The sequence below is a fragment of the Argiope bruennichi genome, chromosome 5, assembly GCF_947563725.1.
Source record: "Argiope bruennichi chromosome 5, qqArgBrue1.1, whole genome shotgun sequence".
Taxonomy (NCBI): Eukaryota; Metazoa; Arthropoda; class Arachnida; order Araneae; family Araneidae; genus Argiope; species Argiope bruennichi.
Genome location: NC_079155.1, coordinates 81,090,010 through 81,110,025, shown reverse-complemented (window position 1 = coordinate 81,110,025; position 20,016 = coordinate 81,090,010).

The window sequence follows — 20,016 nt, the reverse complement described above, 5'->3', positions numbered from 1 at the left end:
TTATGGATGAGAGAAAACAATTTTTGCTATAAGATTTCTACATTACTTTCCGAAATTCCCTTTTTTATTTATAAAATTTTATTTTTGTATGAAATACAAAGTTACTAGAAAAATGTAATACTCAAATTTTAATATATTTTTGTATTTACCCCATTTAATGTATTTAATAATATCTAGAGATTTTTAAAACGAATTTAACTAGTTCTAAGCTAATTTAACCCTTTAAAAGGGCCGTCTTTTTCTAGTCATATTATGTTAAAATATTTTTAGGCTTGAAATTAGAATAATAAAGGGGATTCATTTAGCCTATTAGATAAATTTAATTTTATTAATTAATTAATTTGGTTAATTAATAATTCAGTAACAAATCAAGACACATCATTTTGATTGAGATAAAGAACTGAAGCATCTAAGTTTCTGTCTTTCTAAAAAGGTTTGTCAGAACTTATGCCAGCCTACAAAATTTCATACAAAGATTGATAAATTTGGTGGGAAGCATACTTCCCACGGCCCTAGAAAAGGTTAAATTAAGTGTTAGTCACTGGTTAATCTGTAACCCGTATTTGAAAACGAATTGCATCACGCGGCCGGAGACATGGGGTCAAAATGACTCCATTGTTGTTATTATTTTTATTTTTTGTCTTTTGTAAACAGAATTGTAATTTATTTTGGAAAAACAATACATTCTGGAAATCATGTAGTTGCCAACAATATTAATATTAAAAACGTTAAATGTTATAATATTAAATTTTGGAAAGACGTTATAAGAAGCACCTAAACAATCTTTTAATAATAATTTACTTATTAAGATACTACGTAATTACACTAATGTTAATAACTGTTAGAATTTAAAAAACAAAAATGAAGAATACAATATTTTAAAATATTGTTTTAAGAATATTTCTTATTTCTTTTTACATTATTCAAATTAAAGCAGCTTCAGAGACGTGAAGTCAATGCCTCCTTGAATAATAACACAAACTTTGAAAAAGAATAACTCGGTTATACGCCCGTGTTCATACTTAGACTTTTGCCAACATACTACTGAAAGAACAACTTGAAGGTACTAAGGAGAGGATGGTATTCAAGGACAAAATACTACATGATAATCAGAGCTAATGAACAACGCGGAGTCATTTTGAATATCGTCTCCGGCTACGGGTCAATTTGAATTTAACCAGTAACTAACTGATGAATATTGAATAATTTATTAATAAAATTATTCAAAATATTGTATTTATTAAAAACAATTTCTTAAGACAAGAACTTAATACTTCTGTTTTAATAAATAAAACAGATATAACTAAAAAGAAAGATGCGCAAAGGCAATTTGCGAAAGATAGTGTATGATCGGAAATCGAGTGGCTTGAGACAAGGGATCGCTTTCTGATGAGTGAAATATATGAAAATTCAACTTCCGAATCGGTAGATTAACCATAGTAGATGCTTTCTTGCCTCACAAAGTCATCGAAACTCTCCGATCTCGATTTCTCATTTCATTATTGGTTATCAATCATTATTTTATAACGGAAATCATGACGGATTTAAGGTGCAACAGACCCCCTTACACGACGGTTCTTCGGGGGAATCGGGTGGTCTTCACACGAAATCTGCAGATTCTGATAAAATCAAATCAGAGGAATTTCATCTGTCCGGCTGTTCGAATATTAGTTAAAGCGGTAATTGCAAAACAAAGAGAGATAGGCAAATAAAATTCAGAACACAGATTTAACATCTATAGAGTAAACAGTTATCAAATTTTGGGGAAAACATAAGAAGTAATTGACCATCTGTCGGTCTATAGTTTCAGAAACATGTAAAGATGCAATGATTTAAAACAATGACTCAAAAAAGCAATGAATTAAGTATCTCAAATTTGGTACGGGATTTTGTGACTACCAGTACAGTTTTGTGTGAAATTGTGGTTTCAGTCGGTTCAGAAAATTGTATTTTCCCTGAACACAAATTTGGTATTATTTAGATATTAGTAACAGCATGCCAGAAATTAATGGCCAAAAGACTCACCAGAGATGACACGAAAAATTCAGTCAAAATGTTAAATTCACGCCAAAAGTTGTTATTTCTTAACAATTGTACGCCAAAGCCATGTAAGTCATTCTCAAGGATAACATCTTTATGAGAGAGTATGCGAGAAAGTTTTGGAAAGACCACTACCACTGGTTCCTTTGTTGATAGTAGATATCACTTGCGAAGAGAGAATCATGGGTAATATATGGAAAATCCACCGCGTTAAATGGATGAAATTTTGAATAATGAGTAAAGAGGCCTCACAACTAACGATCTAAGGAAGTTTTTAAAAGGGAATAGTGTATTAAATATCATCCGAGCTAATCAATTAGCCACCGTGTATCTTACCATGGACATCAAATTTCACCTGATCTTTCCTATTTCGATTTGCTTTCTCATGGAGATTATATGTGTGTTTCGGTACGATATATCCACCTTATAAATATGTCTAGTGCTCTTAGGTTTTTGAATTATTCCTACGCTAATGTCCTAAGTAAATTTGGACAGGGAGTACTGTATCAAGTGTCGCCTCAACCATACAGCAAAGATTCAAAAGTATGAGGTTAGTCTACGGAAAATCTCTTGTAGCTTCAAAGTAATTAATTAATCCAACAAATAATTAATTAATAGTAAAATTAATCCAACGAATGTGATAAATAGTTGCACAAATATCACGAGATCTGAATATTCTTACAAAAAAAAATTTCTACAAATACCGTCAATCAATCGTAATAATGCAACGCATTAATCTCTAGTTCAGCAGCTTGCTGGCTCTCTAATCCTCCAATTCTGTTACTTGCCGGCGACTCCGACTACTCTCACACACCACTTCCCTGCAGCATTCGTGACGGGTAGCAAAATTACAGATTTGTAACAATATAATACCCTACCATAGAGACCCTCATATACTAACGAAACATCTAAAAAGGACTTTTCAAAATTCCAACAATACACGTCCCACGATTGAAATAAAATTATATCCTTAGATGACGGTCATTTTTATTTGCCTTAAGTAAAATATTGAGAATTAAAAAAAAAACAGCTATTTCCTAAAAATGCTAATTTAAATTTCTGTAATCAACTAGTTCAACATCAAAGACTTTTACTCATATCGATAACAATCGAATTCGCAATCGAATCATTCATAAAAAGTAAGCAGTGGGGGGGGGGATTTTATTGAATATACGTATATCTATCTCCCTTTCGTGGGTAATTCTGGAAAGTAGGAAAAGTTTAATGCGACTGAAACAGACAAAAGTGAAGGAAACTTTTATCGCTGTCACAGACAGGTCCAATTTATTTCATTACACGTGAAATGTGTCAGAATAGGGTGGGAATTCTGACAATTTGAAACGAGTTTGGTATCTGCTATTGAGATCTATGACAGAGAAAACTTTAATTGGACTTTGTGATAGATGATTATTTTTACCTTCTATTGATTTACAATTTCATGTTTTTGTTAGCTGAAAACCCTTATGCTAATAATGTGTATTATGCAATAAATTAAAAAGTCTTAGTTAAATAATTCATTGTTGTTTAATTTCTTCTCAACTGATATCTAGCAAGTTTAATTTTTATTATTAAAAATTAATTAGACATATATTTTGAAACAGAATTATTTTGACATTCAAAATTAAATATTTGGCCATTAACTAGAAATCTTGCAGCCGCGGGTTGAAATTATAACGTCCATTGATGAGATAACAGATTAATCAGGTTATCATAGAGAGGCACAGAATCAGAGGATTGTGAGAAATTAATGCATTCCTTAGAGCAACCTGATGAAATATCATAATAGATGAACAATTCGATTTTGATGGATTTCTACGTTTTAATTGAATTTGAGAAGAAGGAACATTTGATTGAAAGATTTTGATGATTTATTACTTTTTTAACCTTTCTGAATTCAACGTATTTGAACGAAAAATTTTGGTAAATTTTCACAGCTTTAACTTCTTTGAATTTAAAAAAAGCATTCTCTGGTTAAATTTTGATATATTTCTACATTTTATACTTTTTTGAATTCAAAAAAGAAGCATTTTATTGAGAAGTTTTGGTGAAATTTTACGTTTTTAATATTTTTGTATTCGAAAACAAGAAGTATTTGATTGAAACATTTTGATGAATTTTTATATTTTTAACTTTTTTGAATTTCAAAATTAAGAAGCATTCTCAGATTAGATTTTGATATACTTCTATGATTTATATCTTTTTAAATTAATTTTTAAAAAAGAATTTTATTGTGAGATTTTGGTGAAATTTTACGTTTTTGACCTTTCTGAATTCGAAAACAATAAGTATTTGACCGAAACATTTTGATGGATTTTTATATTTTTAACTTCTTTGAATTTCAAAAATAAAAAGCATTATCTAGTTAGAGTTTGATCTAATACTTCTATGCTTTATACCTTTCCAAATCCAAAAAAAAGCATTTGATTGAGAGATTTTGGAGAAATTTTTAGTTTTAATTTTTCTGAATTCGGAAAAAAAAGAGAGAGAGAGAAACATTAGATGGCGTAATTTTTTATACTTTTCTGTTTTATATCTTTGATTATATATCTTTCCGAATTCGAAAAGAAAAAACATTTAATCGAGAAATTTTGATGAATTTCTACGCTTTAAACCGTTAATTTTGAAGAAAATAAAAAGTATTTTTCGAAGGCGATATTTTGTAATACTTTTATCGCAATAAAAAAAAAGTATTTTTAAACTATCCCCGTCTGAATATAAATGAATACAATGGATTTAAAACGAAACAAAATGGTGAATTAAAATTTAGATTGCAATAAATACATCATAGATATAGAAGTGGTTGTGACAGTCTCCACTAGATGGCGCAGGCGGCGCCAGGGAGAACCCTAACTCCAGTGAATATTGAATGAGACTAGAGAGCGGGTGCTGGACTGTTCGGGTGGAATGGTTGTGAACCGTTAATGAAGAAGTACTTTGAAGTACCCACACTGTAATATGTACCAAAACTGTAAATATGTACAATAGTCAATATATTTAACCCTAGACACTGTTTCGTTGCGAGTTCTTTCAGAGATTGGACACCTTCGCTCTCACACAGATAAATGCGTGTATTAGATTTTGTGTCAATTCATCAAATGGAATGAACCGCTTTATAAAAAAACGTATTAGATTTCCTTCACTGAGCCTAGGAATTACACAAAACATTAAACTAGAATTTGACAGATAATGGAGAAGCTTTTTACCAGTTACTTTACTCATTTTTATTTATCTTCAAGCCACTAAAAGCGAAGCAAAAAACATCGCATTTTTATTTTTCACTAATTTTTGAGAAATATGTTGCTGTGTGTGTGTGTGTGTGTGTGTGTGTGTGTGTGTGTGTGTGTGTGTGTGTGTGTGTGTGTGTGTGTGTGTGTGTGTGTGTGTGTGTGTGTGTGTGTGTGTGTGTGCCTTTATGTCCATTAAGAATATTAGATGTATTTATTAGTATGCATAAATACATCTAATATTTATTCATACGAATAAATACATCAGGGTTAAACATATGTGTAAATTTTAACTATGGAAATAAAAAAAAAAACGAAAGTCATTCAAATTAGAATCGCCGAGAAATAGTTTTTAAGATGAATGATGTTGTAAAAGACATTCTCAATAGGGATAATATTCCAAGATGTTTATCGAAAAAAAAAAAATATCAAATAAAACTTTACTTGTAAATATCATCACTACAATTGGTAAATTTTAAACTTTATTTTATATTTTTTATAATATAATACTTCAGAAATTTAATGGTACATTCGAAACTATCCAATAATCTAAAACATTAACAAAAAATATTTTTCACCACAAGTTATATATGAAAGCTTTGTAAAAACAAACAAAACTGTTAATGTCAGTATACTCTCTCGATTTTATATCTTTGGATAAAATTCTTTCAAAAAAAGTGATTGAATTAGTATTGTGTTGAATATTTATTAGCAGGAGTTTTCAGAAACGAAATTAAATTATTTGTGTCTTTTCAAATAATTCTGTTGAATGCATAGGCATAAAATGTATCAGCATTCCTCTAAACCATACGCATAATACTCAGCTTTTGATTCAGATTTTTAATGTTTCTGTGAATAAAATTAAATTTCATAAGAAAAACTAAATCACATTTAAATGCATACATACATAAATGTTTAGTAACACCTCTTTCTTTTCATCTGAATGTTGAATGTTGCTGACATTTGTCACGATGTGATACATAAAAGTAATAACTGGGATGAAGCATATTTATTTTATGCCGTATCTTTAAAAATGGTTTCTACTTCTTTCTTTTCTGCGAATGACATTTCTGTCATAATATTTATCATCTTTTTTAGCTTCTGATATTTTTAAGAAGCTGTATGAAAAAACAATCTGTTAAAAAGATATATATATTTATGTTATTCTAGGGATCAATTTATCATGAAAGAAAGATACTTCTAACTTCAGACCAAAATATTTCAACAAATGTCAATATTTTGCGAGAAATGCTTATAAATCATCTCGGAATCTATAAGAAAATAAAGCTATCTTCACATCTCTTTTAAATAAAACTTTCGCAGTTTTTCCTACTAAAAATGGCAAAGCATTATTTTTACTTATTGTTACATAGAAACGCCACCCAAGAGTGCACGGTTAAAGGTATAACAGGCTCGATAATGAATAATAGGACTTTATTCTACACGAAGACACGGAAGGCAAATTAAAAATAAACGAAGCGTGCGCAAAACAGCAATTACAGAATCCAGCAACACACACGCTAGTAGCAATCATTAGTAAACAACCACAGCAACACACGCGCTAGTAGCAATCATTAGTAAACAACCACAGCAACACACGCGCTAGTAGCAATCATTAGTAAACAACCACAGCAACACACGCGCTAGTAGCAATCATTAGTAAACAACCACAGCAACACAAAATGCTCAAAGAGAGTTCGTTGTAGGTCAACAGTCGTTAGTTCGACTGCTTCCTTCTCTCGATTCCACTAACTCTCTGCAGTTCTGTTTGTCGGGGTTTTTATAATCTCGATGACAAAGAAGATTCTAGAAGGATATCGTATCTTCACTCCTAAGCGGGATATCCCCAAAATTCGAGTACTTTTGAGAATCTGAAAGTTTGGAGTGGATGTTTATCGCGAGTTTGGGAGTTTTGGAACTTAAAGAGATTTTGTCGACAAATAGCCGACAAGATTCAGAAACCAGCGCAAGTTCAAGTGTCGTCCTTGTCATCTGACCGCGGTTCAAAATTACGAGGTCCATCCTAAAATAGCCCTAGTGGTGCCTTAAAACGGGAAGTTAATATAACTAAACTAAAACACAATAATTAACCTTGTTAAGATTAAATTGAAAACTGTGAGTTTGATGTTAATTATATGTACAAGACTGCATTCTGATTTATAGTATTTAGTTACACATGGATCAACAGACATTTTACTTATTTATAGTATTGGTCAAAATTTTGACAAAGGTCCGCAATATTAGTAGGTACTTGTGTTTGAATCATTTCCCAAAATTTGTCCCTTTAATTTCTCGAGATTTTGAGTTATTGCTTTCATAAATACAGATTGGCAATAAATTTTTCTTTTTCACAGAAAAGATCCTTATGAGATTTTTGCATAGATAGAAAATGTGAAGTTCGGCCAACAAATTAATCATTGATATCGGATGATTTGATCTGATTTGTTCAATTGACTCATATCTATATGGAACTAAAAATTAATTTCGTAAACCAATATGTAATTTTTTTACAGTTTTCAAATAAGGTGCAAGACACTTAATCTCAAAGATTGTATAAACCCCAGCAAAATCAGATTACTTGACTAATATTGTTGTGCTAGATTTGACGTTTGGTCGATTTTATGTTCATCAAATGCCCGAAATCGAAAATCCAAATCTCGGTCCATTCATAAAGCCGAAATTCTGCCGTCATAAAAAAAAGTTTTCTAATTATAACATAAATTATATTTAATTTTCTTTCATAGTTATAAACTTCTCAGTTGAGTTTTAAAAAATCACTCATCAATTTAAATGCAATGATTATAGCAATAGGTTTAGATGTAGATAACATATTTATCGGCGATTAAAATTTAATATCCAAGCAGCTGAAATCCCTTTTTAGCAATATTATTTAATTTGACTTGTTGTATATTTATAAAGATGGAACTTTTTAATTACTTTTTTTTACTAATTTGTTTGTTTGTTATTCTGGAATTCTGAAATTTTTTTACATTTGTACATTCTACTGAGTAAAAGCATACTATTTTAAAATTATCAGTGATTAATTATCATTTTAGTTAACCCTTATCATGGCAAGATTGGTTTTTTGAAGAAAAGTAAAAAAAAAAAAAAAAAAATGTATATAGGTAGCTTCTTTACGCTATAAAAAACATAAAAAAATAAATAAATAAATCTTGTAGTAAAAATCGTTTAATAAAACTAAATTAAAAATTATTTTATAGTGGTAGTAATTTTTATAAAGTTGTGTGTATGGTATATATACAAAATGAACATAATGGTTAATATGCATTCATACAAGCACTTGGTTGTTAATATAAAAAAAAGTGGTTTCAAATTCCGTGATTTTAAAAATAATTGATTATAAATTAAAATATAGAGATAAAAAATAAGACAAAACCAAAATATTTTTAATACAGTAATAAAACTCTAATTTGGTTTCTTGGTTAGTTTTTTTTTTCCTTCTATTGTCTAATATTATGAAAATATTCGCTTCGGAGTTAGTTTAGTTATATTAACGTCCCGTTGTAAAGCAACTCTAGGGCTATTTTGGTACGGACTTCGTAATAATCAGATGACGAGGACGACACCTGCGCTCGCACCCCTCTCTCCACACCGCACCACACCAGCGGGAGGACGTTTGGTTTGACGGATTTAACATGCAACAGACCCCCTTACACGACTTTTCTTCGGTGGAATCGGGTCTCGAACCTGAAACCCTACGGCTCACAAGCCGAGACCTTACCACCAGGCTACCACGGCCCTTATTCGTTTCGGAATTGAGCCTTCCGTAAGACTGTAAAACATATGAAGTGTATGTGAATTATAATATCTTAGAATTATTTAGTGTTAATTTATAAGTTTGCGAAATAATAATTTGATGCACGTCCGACACTTAGTGACGACGATTAAAAAGGGGTTTTTTTGTTGTTAAATTTATTAAAAGTATTGGCTACATCAAAGAAAAAATGCTTGCCATGGCTCTACGCGCCATGTGTTTCTTCTTTACAACATTTTACAAAAATTTAAAACACAATTGTTTCCTCTAAATTTGATTTTAGGAAGAGGAGGGGGGGGGGAATGTGAAGAATTTAATTCTCCCACAAATCCTACGAGAATCGCATCGATCGGGGTGATGTTGTTCCAACCCTGGAGCGAAAGTGTTTCCAACAAACTTATGCTCGGGGAAATGGATGGCGATGATTTCCCCTGGCGCTGATTTACTCGTATCCTCAAGAGGGATATATCTGTTGTGTGGGGAAGAGTGATGAATTTTCGCCAGGATATGAAAGGAATATCTCATTCGAATCCCCGAAGATAGGTTGGAGAAAATATTTCCCAAAAGAAGAAGGCGAAGAATGTGGCAGGTGCACGCAAAGAATATTTGCAAAGCTGTAACGGGATGGATTTTGTTGAAACATTTCCATAATTTTTAATTTAATGGTTGGAAATTTAAGCGTGACAAACAATTATAGTTGATACAATATTGGTGTTAGCGTGAAAAGTGTTTAGTCTTTCGATATAATCACTAACAATATAGATAAATAGTTCTCTACAGTGTAGAGGCAGTAGAATATTTGAAACTCTACACGTTCTGTTGGAAATTCGAATGGACCTTGGAAAATTTTACTCTGAATTTATGCCTCTGTAATTATGATTTGATGAAAAAAGAAGAAAATACTTCGTGATATTCGTTACAGTAGAGTAATAACCATTTGAGGCAAGAGAATATAAATGTTTCAAGTGCAGGCAAAATCAAAATGTGTTAATGTCATTTTTAAATCCCATTCTGATAAAGAGACGAAAGAATAAAACCATGCTTGAGGGATCATTTACATGCTTAAAATCATTGATTAACAATTGTGTGGTAAAAGTATCATATTATAACGCGGGAGTCACTTACTCTCGCTACGCCACTGATTCATACTTCTTAATATTGCCATAAAATTTTAAAGCAATAGGGCTTTTAACAGAAACTAGTATGTTTCACGTTTTACCTATATCTTTATAGTCTTCCTTTTTATTATTAATAGAAAAAAATGTATCTAATATACTTTCCTCAAAATTTAATTCTGAGTAACAAAACAATTTGATTAAAATGACAATTTCAGTTTGCAAACGATCCCTTAAGAGCTCTTTCGGGTCTCGTATTTATCTGAAAATTTCGTCTAAAATAGTGGTTTTCAACACTTCAAAAGTCGATGAGTTTTAGTCGCGAAAGAAGGGAAGTGTTTTTGCTTTAAAATGCTGAAGTGTCAGAACTATTTTACTAAATATGATTGATAGATCCTAGGGACTGTATAAAAAATTCAATTTTCAAACTTTTTGAGATATATGTTTTTCACTGAAATGACATAATATCTATTGGAAAATGCTTCAAATGACGTCTTATCTGTCTAATAAATTAGCTATAAGGTCACAGTAAGAGTGGCCACTCTACATGTATTTTGTATGTATATGTTTTTGACTGAAATGACATAAGACGTCATTTGAAGCATTTTCCAATAGATATTATCTGTCTAATAAATTAGCTATAAGGTCACAGTAAGAGTGGCCACTCTACATGTATTTTGTATGTATATGTTTTTGACTGAAATGACATAAAACGTCATTTGAAGCATTTTCCAATAGATATTATCTGTCTAATAAATTAGCTATAAGGTCACAGTAAGAGTGGACACTCTACATGTATTTTGTATGTATATGTTTTTGACTGAAATGACATAAGACGTCATTTGAAGCATTTTCCAATAGATATTATCTATCTAATAAATTAGCTATAAGGTCACAGTAAGAGTGGCCACTCTACATGTATTTTGCATGTATATGTTTTTGACTGAAATGACATAAGACGTCATTTGAAGCATTTTCCAATAGATATTATCTGTCTAATAAATTAGCTATAAGGTCACAGTAAGAGTGGCCACTCTACATGTATTTTGTATGTATATGTTTTTGACTGAAATGACATAAGACGTCATTTGAAGCATTTTCCAATAGATATTATCTATCTAATAAATTAGCTATAAGGTCACAGTAAGAGTGGCCACTCTACATGTATTTTGCATGTATATGTTTTTGACTGAAATGACATAAGACGTCATTTGAAGCATTTTCCAATAGATATTATCTGTCTAATAAATTAGCTATAAGGTCACAGTAAGAGTGGCCACTCTACATGTATTTTGTATGTATATGTTTTTGACTGAAATGACATAAGACGTCATTTGAAGCATTTTCCAATAGATATTATCTATCTAATAAATTAGCTATAAGGTCACAGTAAGAGTGGCCACTCTACATGTATTTTGCATGTATATGTTTTTGACTGAAATGACATAAGACGTCATTTGAAGCATTTTCCAATAGATATTATCTGTCTAATAAATTAGCTATAAGGTCACAGTAAGAGTGGCCACTCTACATGTATTTTGTATGTATATGTTTTTGACTGAAATGACATAAGACGTCATTTGAAGCATTTTCCAATAGATATTATCTATCTAATAAATTAGCTATAAGGTCACAGTAAGAGTGGCCACTCTACATGTATTTTGCATGTATATGTTTTTGACTGAAATGACATAAGACGTCATTTGAAGCATTTTCCAATAGATATTATCTGTCTAATAAATTAGCTATAAGGTCACAGTAAGAGTGGCCACTCTACATGTATTTTGTATGTATATGTTTTTGACTGAAATGACATAAGACGTCATTTGAAGCATTTTCCAATAGATATTATCTATCTAATAAATTAGCTATAAGGTCACAGTAAGAGTGGCCACTCTACATGTATTTTGCATGTATATGTTTTTGACTGAAATGACATAAGACGTCATTTGAAGCATTTTCCAATAGATATTATCTATCTAATAAATTAGCTATAAGGTCACAGTAAGAGTGGCCACTCTACATGTATTTTGCATGTATATGTTTTTGACTGAAATGACATAAGACGTCATTTGAAGCATTTTCCAATAGATATTATCTGTCTAATAAATTAGCTATAAGGTCACAGTAAGAGTGGCCACTCTACATGTATTTTGTATGTATATGTTTTTGACTGAAATGACATAAGACGTCATTTGAAGCATTTTCCAATAGATATTATCTATCTAATAAATTAGCTATAAGGTCACAGTAAGAGTGGCCACTCTACATGTATTTTGCATGTATATGTTTTTGACTGAAATGACATAAGACGTCATTTGAAGCATTTTCCAATAGATATTATCTGTCTAATAAATTAGCTATAAGGTCACAGTAAGAGTGGCCACTCTACATGTATTTTGTATGTATATGTTTTTGACTGAAATGACATAAGACGTCATTTGAAGCATTTTCCAATAGATATTATCTGTCTAATAAATTAGCTATAAGGTCACAGTAAGAGTGGCCACTCTACATGTATTTATCATTTTAAAATAATGGTTATTCTTCTAAATTATTAACCACTTGTTGCTCTACCATCACCTGGTTTGTTCTCCTGCTTTTCACTTTCTTGTATGCGTAGTATAGAGAAAGTATAATAATCGTCAAAGTATTCGTTACCCGGTGCATTTTACGATCCGTTAAGCGATTTTCACGGCTTTTTACAAGATCGCTTTTTCTAAGAAAGAATTTCCAAAATCTTGTTTGCCATGTTTTCAGCTTACTGGCAGAAAATTAAATGCAAGTTTTCAAATATAGCAGTTGGACTGTAGTTCCAAAAGAAATTGTATCGAGTGGGAGGATTGGATAAGGGAGGGGATTGAATCCTCAAGAAATCTTGGAGGATTTCTTTTTCCCACTTCAAAAAGTCAGTTGGCGGCGGAGAGGGGGGGGGTGTGCTCCCTTTCATTTTCGCAGCAATGATTTTCAGTCGCCTAAGATATATCCCTAAAAAAATGTGTGAATAAAATAACCCAGATTTATATTTTCATATAGAAATATAAACAATTCATAGTGTGAGACTTTCGTTTAGTAGCTGAGAAGTGTTTTTTACTTTCTGTTTAGAAAATTTGTATTCAAGATTTTGTCGAATCTACACATTTTAGATCTCCCCGAGTTTGGAAAACGCAATTTTGGAAAATTTCCGGCTAACTGTCTGTGGCAAAGATAATTCAAAAACGCTTTCATCTAGACGAATGAAATTTAGTATCCAGTATTTTCGCCAAATTTGCAGAATTCTGTCAAATTTTGTGTAAATACTGTTCAGAAGAAGTCCGTCTGTGCGGCTACAGAATATAAGTTAACACGGTAATTACAAAACGAAGAGAGCTTTAAAGATGAAATTCGATGCACAGATTTAACTTCTATAGTGTAGACACTTTTTAAATTTTAATCCAAATTCAATAACGGTGGACTGTCTGTCGGTCTGTACTTAAGAAATATGTAAATGTGATCATTCAAAAACGCAGCAAATTTGATGTGAAATTTTGTGACTACAAGTGCAGCTTGTACCAAATTTATGTTTCAAATGGTTGAGAAATACGTCTATAAAACACAAACTCCATTCTTGGATACTATTAACGGCATGCCAGGAATTAATCGCCAAATAACTCGCCAGGGATGAGACGGTAGACTCAATAAAAATGCTAAATATATGCCAAAAGTTAATGTTTTGTAACTATTGTAATACCAGTGACGTTTAAGGCGTTCTCTGGCGTGACAAGTTCTTAGAGTATGTGAGATAGTTTTGCAGAACCAGACCTGCTTGTTAATCCCTCTTATTATGATAATGTTATGCAAAAAGTATTGGTCCTATGGTTTTTCAATATTCATTGTATAGATAGCTTTGTTTATTGTGATTCTTTATTCATCAAGAGTAGTGTAAATGTTGACTGCCAACCAGAAATAATCGCCATATATCTTTTAACCGCAATCGCCCTTTAAATATATTAAGATAGCCTGGTTGGTAGAGTGCTATATTCGCGTCCCTTAGGTTGCGAGTTCGAACCCCACCGGCCTAAGATTCCCCGCGTGCTTGGTGGCTGACACGCGTAAAATCTGTCGTGGTCACAAAGTCCTCCATGTCGAGAGTAATACCAGTGGGGGTACTGGATCAGGGGTGATCGTTCTCTGATTCAGGACTAAATTACAATCTGGGGATGAGTGAATGAAATGCGTGAATGAAGTCCACCCCGTAAAAGGGGTTGTGACGTGTGTGCAGCTAAGTCGTTCTCTTGGCCCTAGATGGCGTTACTACAAAAACAAGAGACGCTCCGTCACCGGCTTAAAATCGCTGTCTTCGTAACAGCGGGCTTGTCCATGGCAAATGCCATAAGAAACAACAACGACACAACAAATATATTAAACAAAAGAAACTCACAATAAATTTGAATATATTAGTAGATATTTAAATGAAATAACGGCACTATTATTAGTCCTCTTTCGGTTATTTGCTTTCCTTTTCATTTCATTTTCCCATTAATTTTACTTGAAACTTCAATGATATAATTTTGAATAAAGTTTAGAATTTAACATAATCCGTACCAAAATGCCATTTGTGCAATTTAAATGTATTTTCATTTTTAGAATGAACATTCCTCCCCACCCCGAAAACATGTTTTGTTATTTTTAATTTTAAGAATTAGATTTTTAGACGATTTTTTTTATTAATTTATTTTTGTATCACATTTATTTTATTTAAGAACAGCCCTGTTCCATACATTGAAAAATCTATATGTTAATGAGAAATTCAAATGTAAATAAATAATCCATGAATAAACAATACCTGTGAAATTCAAATGAAATCATATAACATGGCAAACAGGATCAGAAGTATTGAAAATGAATGTACTAGTGAGAAATTCGAATGAAATAAAAAATATACAAATATAAAACTAATCAGATTCAGGACAAAATCTATGAACAATTCCCATCTTCCTGGAAACATATGATGCAATATTTTTTTTATGGAATAATGAAAAAGCAATATTCAGTCGAGGTCAGATATTGTTGCCTTTTTATATGATCTTCTTTATGTTTCAGGCAATTTGTTTGTGTTTCTAAGCCTGGGGCACGTAACACCTACATTCCTACCTAGAATAGCATCAGAAAATCTAATACATATGTTAATTTTTCTTATCTGAAGAAACGCATATGATTTGCTAAAAATATATTAGGGTAAAAAATTTATGAATTCTTCTATACTTAGATCTATTTTTAAGAATCAACGGAATAAAAAGACATTACAGCAAGATGAATTTTAGTGAAAAAAAATGAAATACAAATATTTTGAAAGACACTATTCTTTTTTTTCTGTTCTAAGGCATGCAAACATTCTGGGAGAAACTTTGCAAAAAAATTTTTATGGTGTTTTAATGAAAGCGGAACCTATTTTAAGGTACTTTAAAAATACAATTTTTAATTTTTTTTCAGTAATGTATTTCTAATTTCTGAAGTTATTTTTAAACAGTTTATGCTTATACTAGGTGATATTTTTGTTTATCACTATACGTAGTTTTCTGTTTAAAATATTTCTTAAAATGTAAAAAAAATATTGCAAATTATTTTCTTTGATATTTCCTATTCAATCTTTCGCGTTATTTTCACAATTTCAGATGAAGACACCCCCTCCCCTCCCATACTTTTGAATGAATTTTAGAATTTTAAATAGTCCATCAACCAAATACGTTTCGTGAACTTAAACGTACTTATATACTTTTAAAGTTGATATTTATTTTTACTGAACAGGCAATTTGTTTTTAGATATTCACTTAATTTTTTTTTATTTGTTCTGATTTTTTTGTATTTTAAGATGCTATTTATTTATTGTAACTAAATTAAACTAAACTAACTTAACCATTTGACTAAAATTCTTCTCCGGGCGTATCAGTGTCTTATATTCTAGAAGTGATTGCATCGGTATAGCAAATAAATATACAATATAAATCCTGATAAGGATATAAATCCTGTTTTCATGCTATCTTCTTAACCAAAAATGCTCCAACACTGGTACATTGATGTGTGTTTCAGTAACGTGTTGCGGCTGCGATTGGACTAATTGATTAGTAGCTTGAAGTTGTCCAAGTTTTCTCCAAGCTAGACAGAAATGTGTATCAGTGGTTTGTGTAAGTCTTCAGGAAAGGCAACATATTCAAGACATGAGATCAATTGCTTTTTGTGAGTCTTCAAGGAGGCTCACATATTAAAGACATAAGACATGTTACCCTTGTAAGTCTTTAAGAAAGGCAACATATCCAAGACATGAAATCAGTTGCTTTTGTGAGTCTTCAAATAAGGCAACATATTTAAATCATGAGATCGGTTGCTTTTGTGAGTCTTCAAGGAAGGCAACATATTCAAGACATGAGATCAGTTCCCCTGAAAGTCCTCCAGGCAGATAACATAGCCAGGACATCATAGGATATGGGCTCTTAGTGACCTATCACCACAAGTTCGATTATGTTCACACGATCTACAAGGACAAAGGTCGTGATCCAAAATTCTATTCAATGGACTGCTCTTCGAGAAAAGGATTCCAATTAAGCAAGACAAATACTGGACATTTTCTGAGCTGAAGTGAAACAATTGTTCAAAAGAAAATATTTTAATACGAAATATGAACATCATGATTTTGTATGAACAAAGACAAGATATTTTCACCATCATAAAAAAGAAACTTAAATCGCATCCATCACTATTAAAACATTCCTTGCAGACATTTTTAATATACTTTTGCTTCAACTTTTGTCTTTATTTTTACTGCATCTGTCTGTCTGTGATTTTTCTTTACATTGAGAAATAACTATTGCCGTAAACCTCATAAAACTGGTTTCCTATGGGTGAATTAATAACAATAAGAAGTAGAAGAAGCTACTGCAAAGATGAAGATAAAATCAGACTTTTACCTTAGTTGATATCTTGAAGCTCCAACATTGCTTAGATCAACAAAATATATCACATTTCCTCTTTATTATGAGTTCTTCACTCTTTTATTTGGATAGTTACTCTTTTGCCAAATGGAATTATCACAGAAAGAAAGCTTATTAAATTAAGAAACTGTTTACAGTAATTTTCTGCAACGAAGATGGATAGCATTAAAGAAATATAAACAGCGAATTCCATCAGAAAAATGATTGTTAGTTTTTTTAAATGGTTACATAATATGTTTTATCATAAAGTTATTATTATAACAAATCCTATAAATAGTTTTTCAATCTGGTGTATAAATGTGATTGTGCTTATAAAAGAACCAGAGCTTTAAATTGAATTCTAAAAGATTTCATAGATCTCATAATGTTCTAATTTATAACCTGTCGAATGAATTATAATTTTCCTTTTATCAAGAAGCATGCTTCCTGCTATTATTTGCCTTCCACCCAAATTTATACCTTTTGTAAGATCTCCACAAAAGTCTTAGAAATATTAGAATTATTATGTATCAAAATTTACACAAAAGTTGTAGTCAGTTTTGGTTGAAATATAAATAATATTATCTAGAATAGATATTTTTGATTCAAAATCACCGCATTCAATCTATATTTAATATTTTTACCCAATGTTCGATATTAATATTATGACTGTAATATCAAAATGTCGTGTCTCAAAAACTACATACAGCAAAATGCATGAAATGCTGATGCAGTAACTAGAATCACCAGCAATATATCGCATTTTGTGACAACCTAAAACTATAACACATCATATACAATCATTTGACGGCTGATGTATCAAACCTAACTTATACAACATATACCAACACGTATGCATCAAAATAATCTTTTGATCAGATCGATTTATAGTCGTTTTATATAATATTGACCATCTTTAATGTCATATCCATTATTCATTTTAATTAAATTAATTTAAGAATATTTTCAAAATATAGAGATATCTTTGTACGAAATGGAATCATAAATAAAATAACAATTTATACAGTTTAAAAAACATTGACAAAAGCCATCATTTAAGTGGAATATTTTAGTACAGAGTAAATGCTCATAAATCTGTTTCCCAAATCATATTACCTAGTAGGTAAAATGTCAGAGAGCTTAAAACTTTAATATAGTATATTATTATAAATATATAATTTAGTGGCCTTGATATTAACTCACAGTTACAAATAGTTTCAAAAATCTCAATAAAACTTTCAGCAATTATGTTTCAAAAAACGCAATTTCTGAGGAATATAATAATTTATAAAGACAATAAGTTTTACAAAAGTTCCAACTGATTCTTTTATCATTAAAACGTAATTTCATTAATTAACGATTCTTTGAAAAAATGCAATAAATCAAAATCATAAATTAATCTTAATTCACTTACCTGAAAAACAACACTTCACGTACTCATATATTTCTGATTTTTCCTTTTTTATAACAAAAATGGAAGTTAAATGCTTGCTAGAAGATATTTCGTTGCAAAACTTAACACAAGACGTTTCCTTTTAATTTAGCTCTCAGTAAAAAATAATTCTGTAAAATATCCACCAGACGGAACGAAATTCAGAAATAATATGTTGGCAACCGCTATCGCGATTCATATCGAGATTTGCTACCTGCTCGTGCTATATTAAAGTTCTCATGAAATATGCATAGATTCTACGCAAATACACAAAGCAGTTTCATACTCCAAATACAGAGCTTTGAAAGCATTTACATGGATCATTTCCAGTTTCAGATTTCAAGGTGTTCTACTATTTCATTCGGAAGTTCTATTTTCTACAAATTCGAATATTGCATTCTTTAAGTCATATATTTATTACGGGAATTCTGATAAACACTTTCAAAATTCTTGCTTGAAAGACAAACCAACTTTAAGTTATTCCAGGTTACGCCTATGTTCCAAGTATTACTTTAGAGGACCAGGAAAGTGCAAGAAATTTTGTGCACACTCTTACTAAGAAGCGCTTGTAATGAAACTCTGACTTTCTATTGATATTTTTCACTTTTGAACTTAAAATACGTCAAACCCTTCGAAATAGATATCATAAATAATAAATCTCTCTCAGAAAAATAATGTTGTAACACAATGAAGTGCCGTCCTTTCTTTCTGATATTAAATCAAACGCATGTACGTCCAATACCAAATTCCGAACACGATTTTCTATTGTTTCGTGTCAAATAAAATCAACAATAATCGGCTTGTGCTGTTCAAAAAAATAAATGAATTTTCTGAATTCAAATAAATTTCTAACAATCGACATCTATTTGCAATCCGGTTTTTAATAAAAAGAAGATTTAAAAAAAAATATCTACTGAATCTATCCTGTTTATAATAATTTGTGATTTTAGGCTACACAAGTTATTTATACTTCTCACATAAAATACATGGTTGTAGTAACTGTGCACTGCATATAGCATAAGATTTCCTGTATATTGAACATGATCATGTGTTATTCCACAACTTTAAAATTATAAAAATTCTAACACGAAAAATTATGCAATCATTTAATAAATAATTTAAATGAGTGTGGAAAAACAACACTAAATTTTATCTAGAGTTTTCTGGTTAACAGAAAAGAAAAAAATTTAAGAAATAACGAGACCCAACAATTTCGATTAACCTCAATAAAAACCTTTTTAAAATATATTTTATATATTAAATAAAATATTTTAGATGTGTAATATATATAAAATACATATAATATATATGTATTTTATACTCTGAGTGTCATATATAAGGTATTACTTAAATATATTATTAAATATATATATACTTTTTTTATTTGTCCTTTTTAACCTACGTTTAATTTTAATGTTCTAACCTATTACTTCAAAAACTATTCTCCAAAGATTTCGATGCCATATTAAAAAGCCAGAATTGT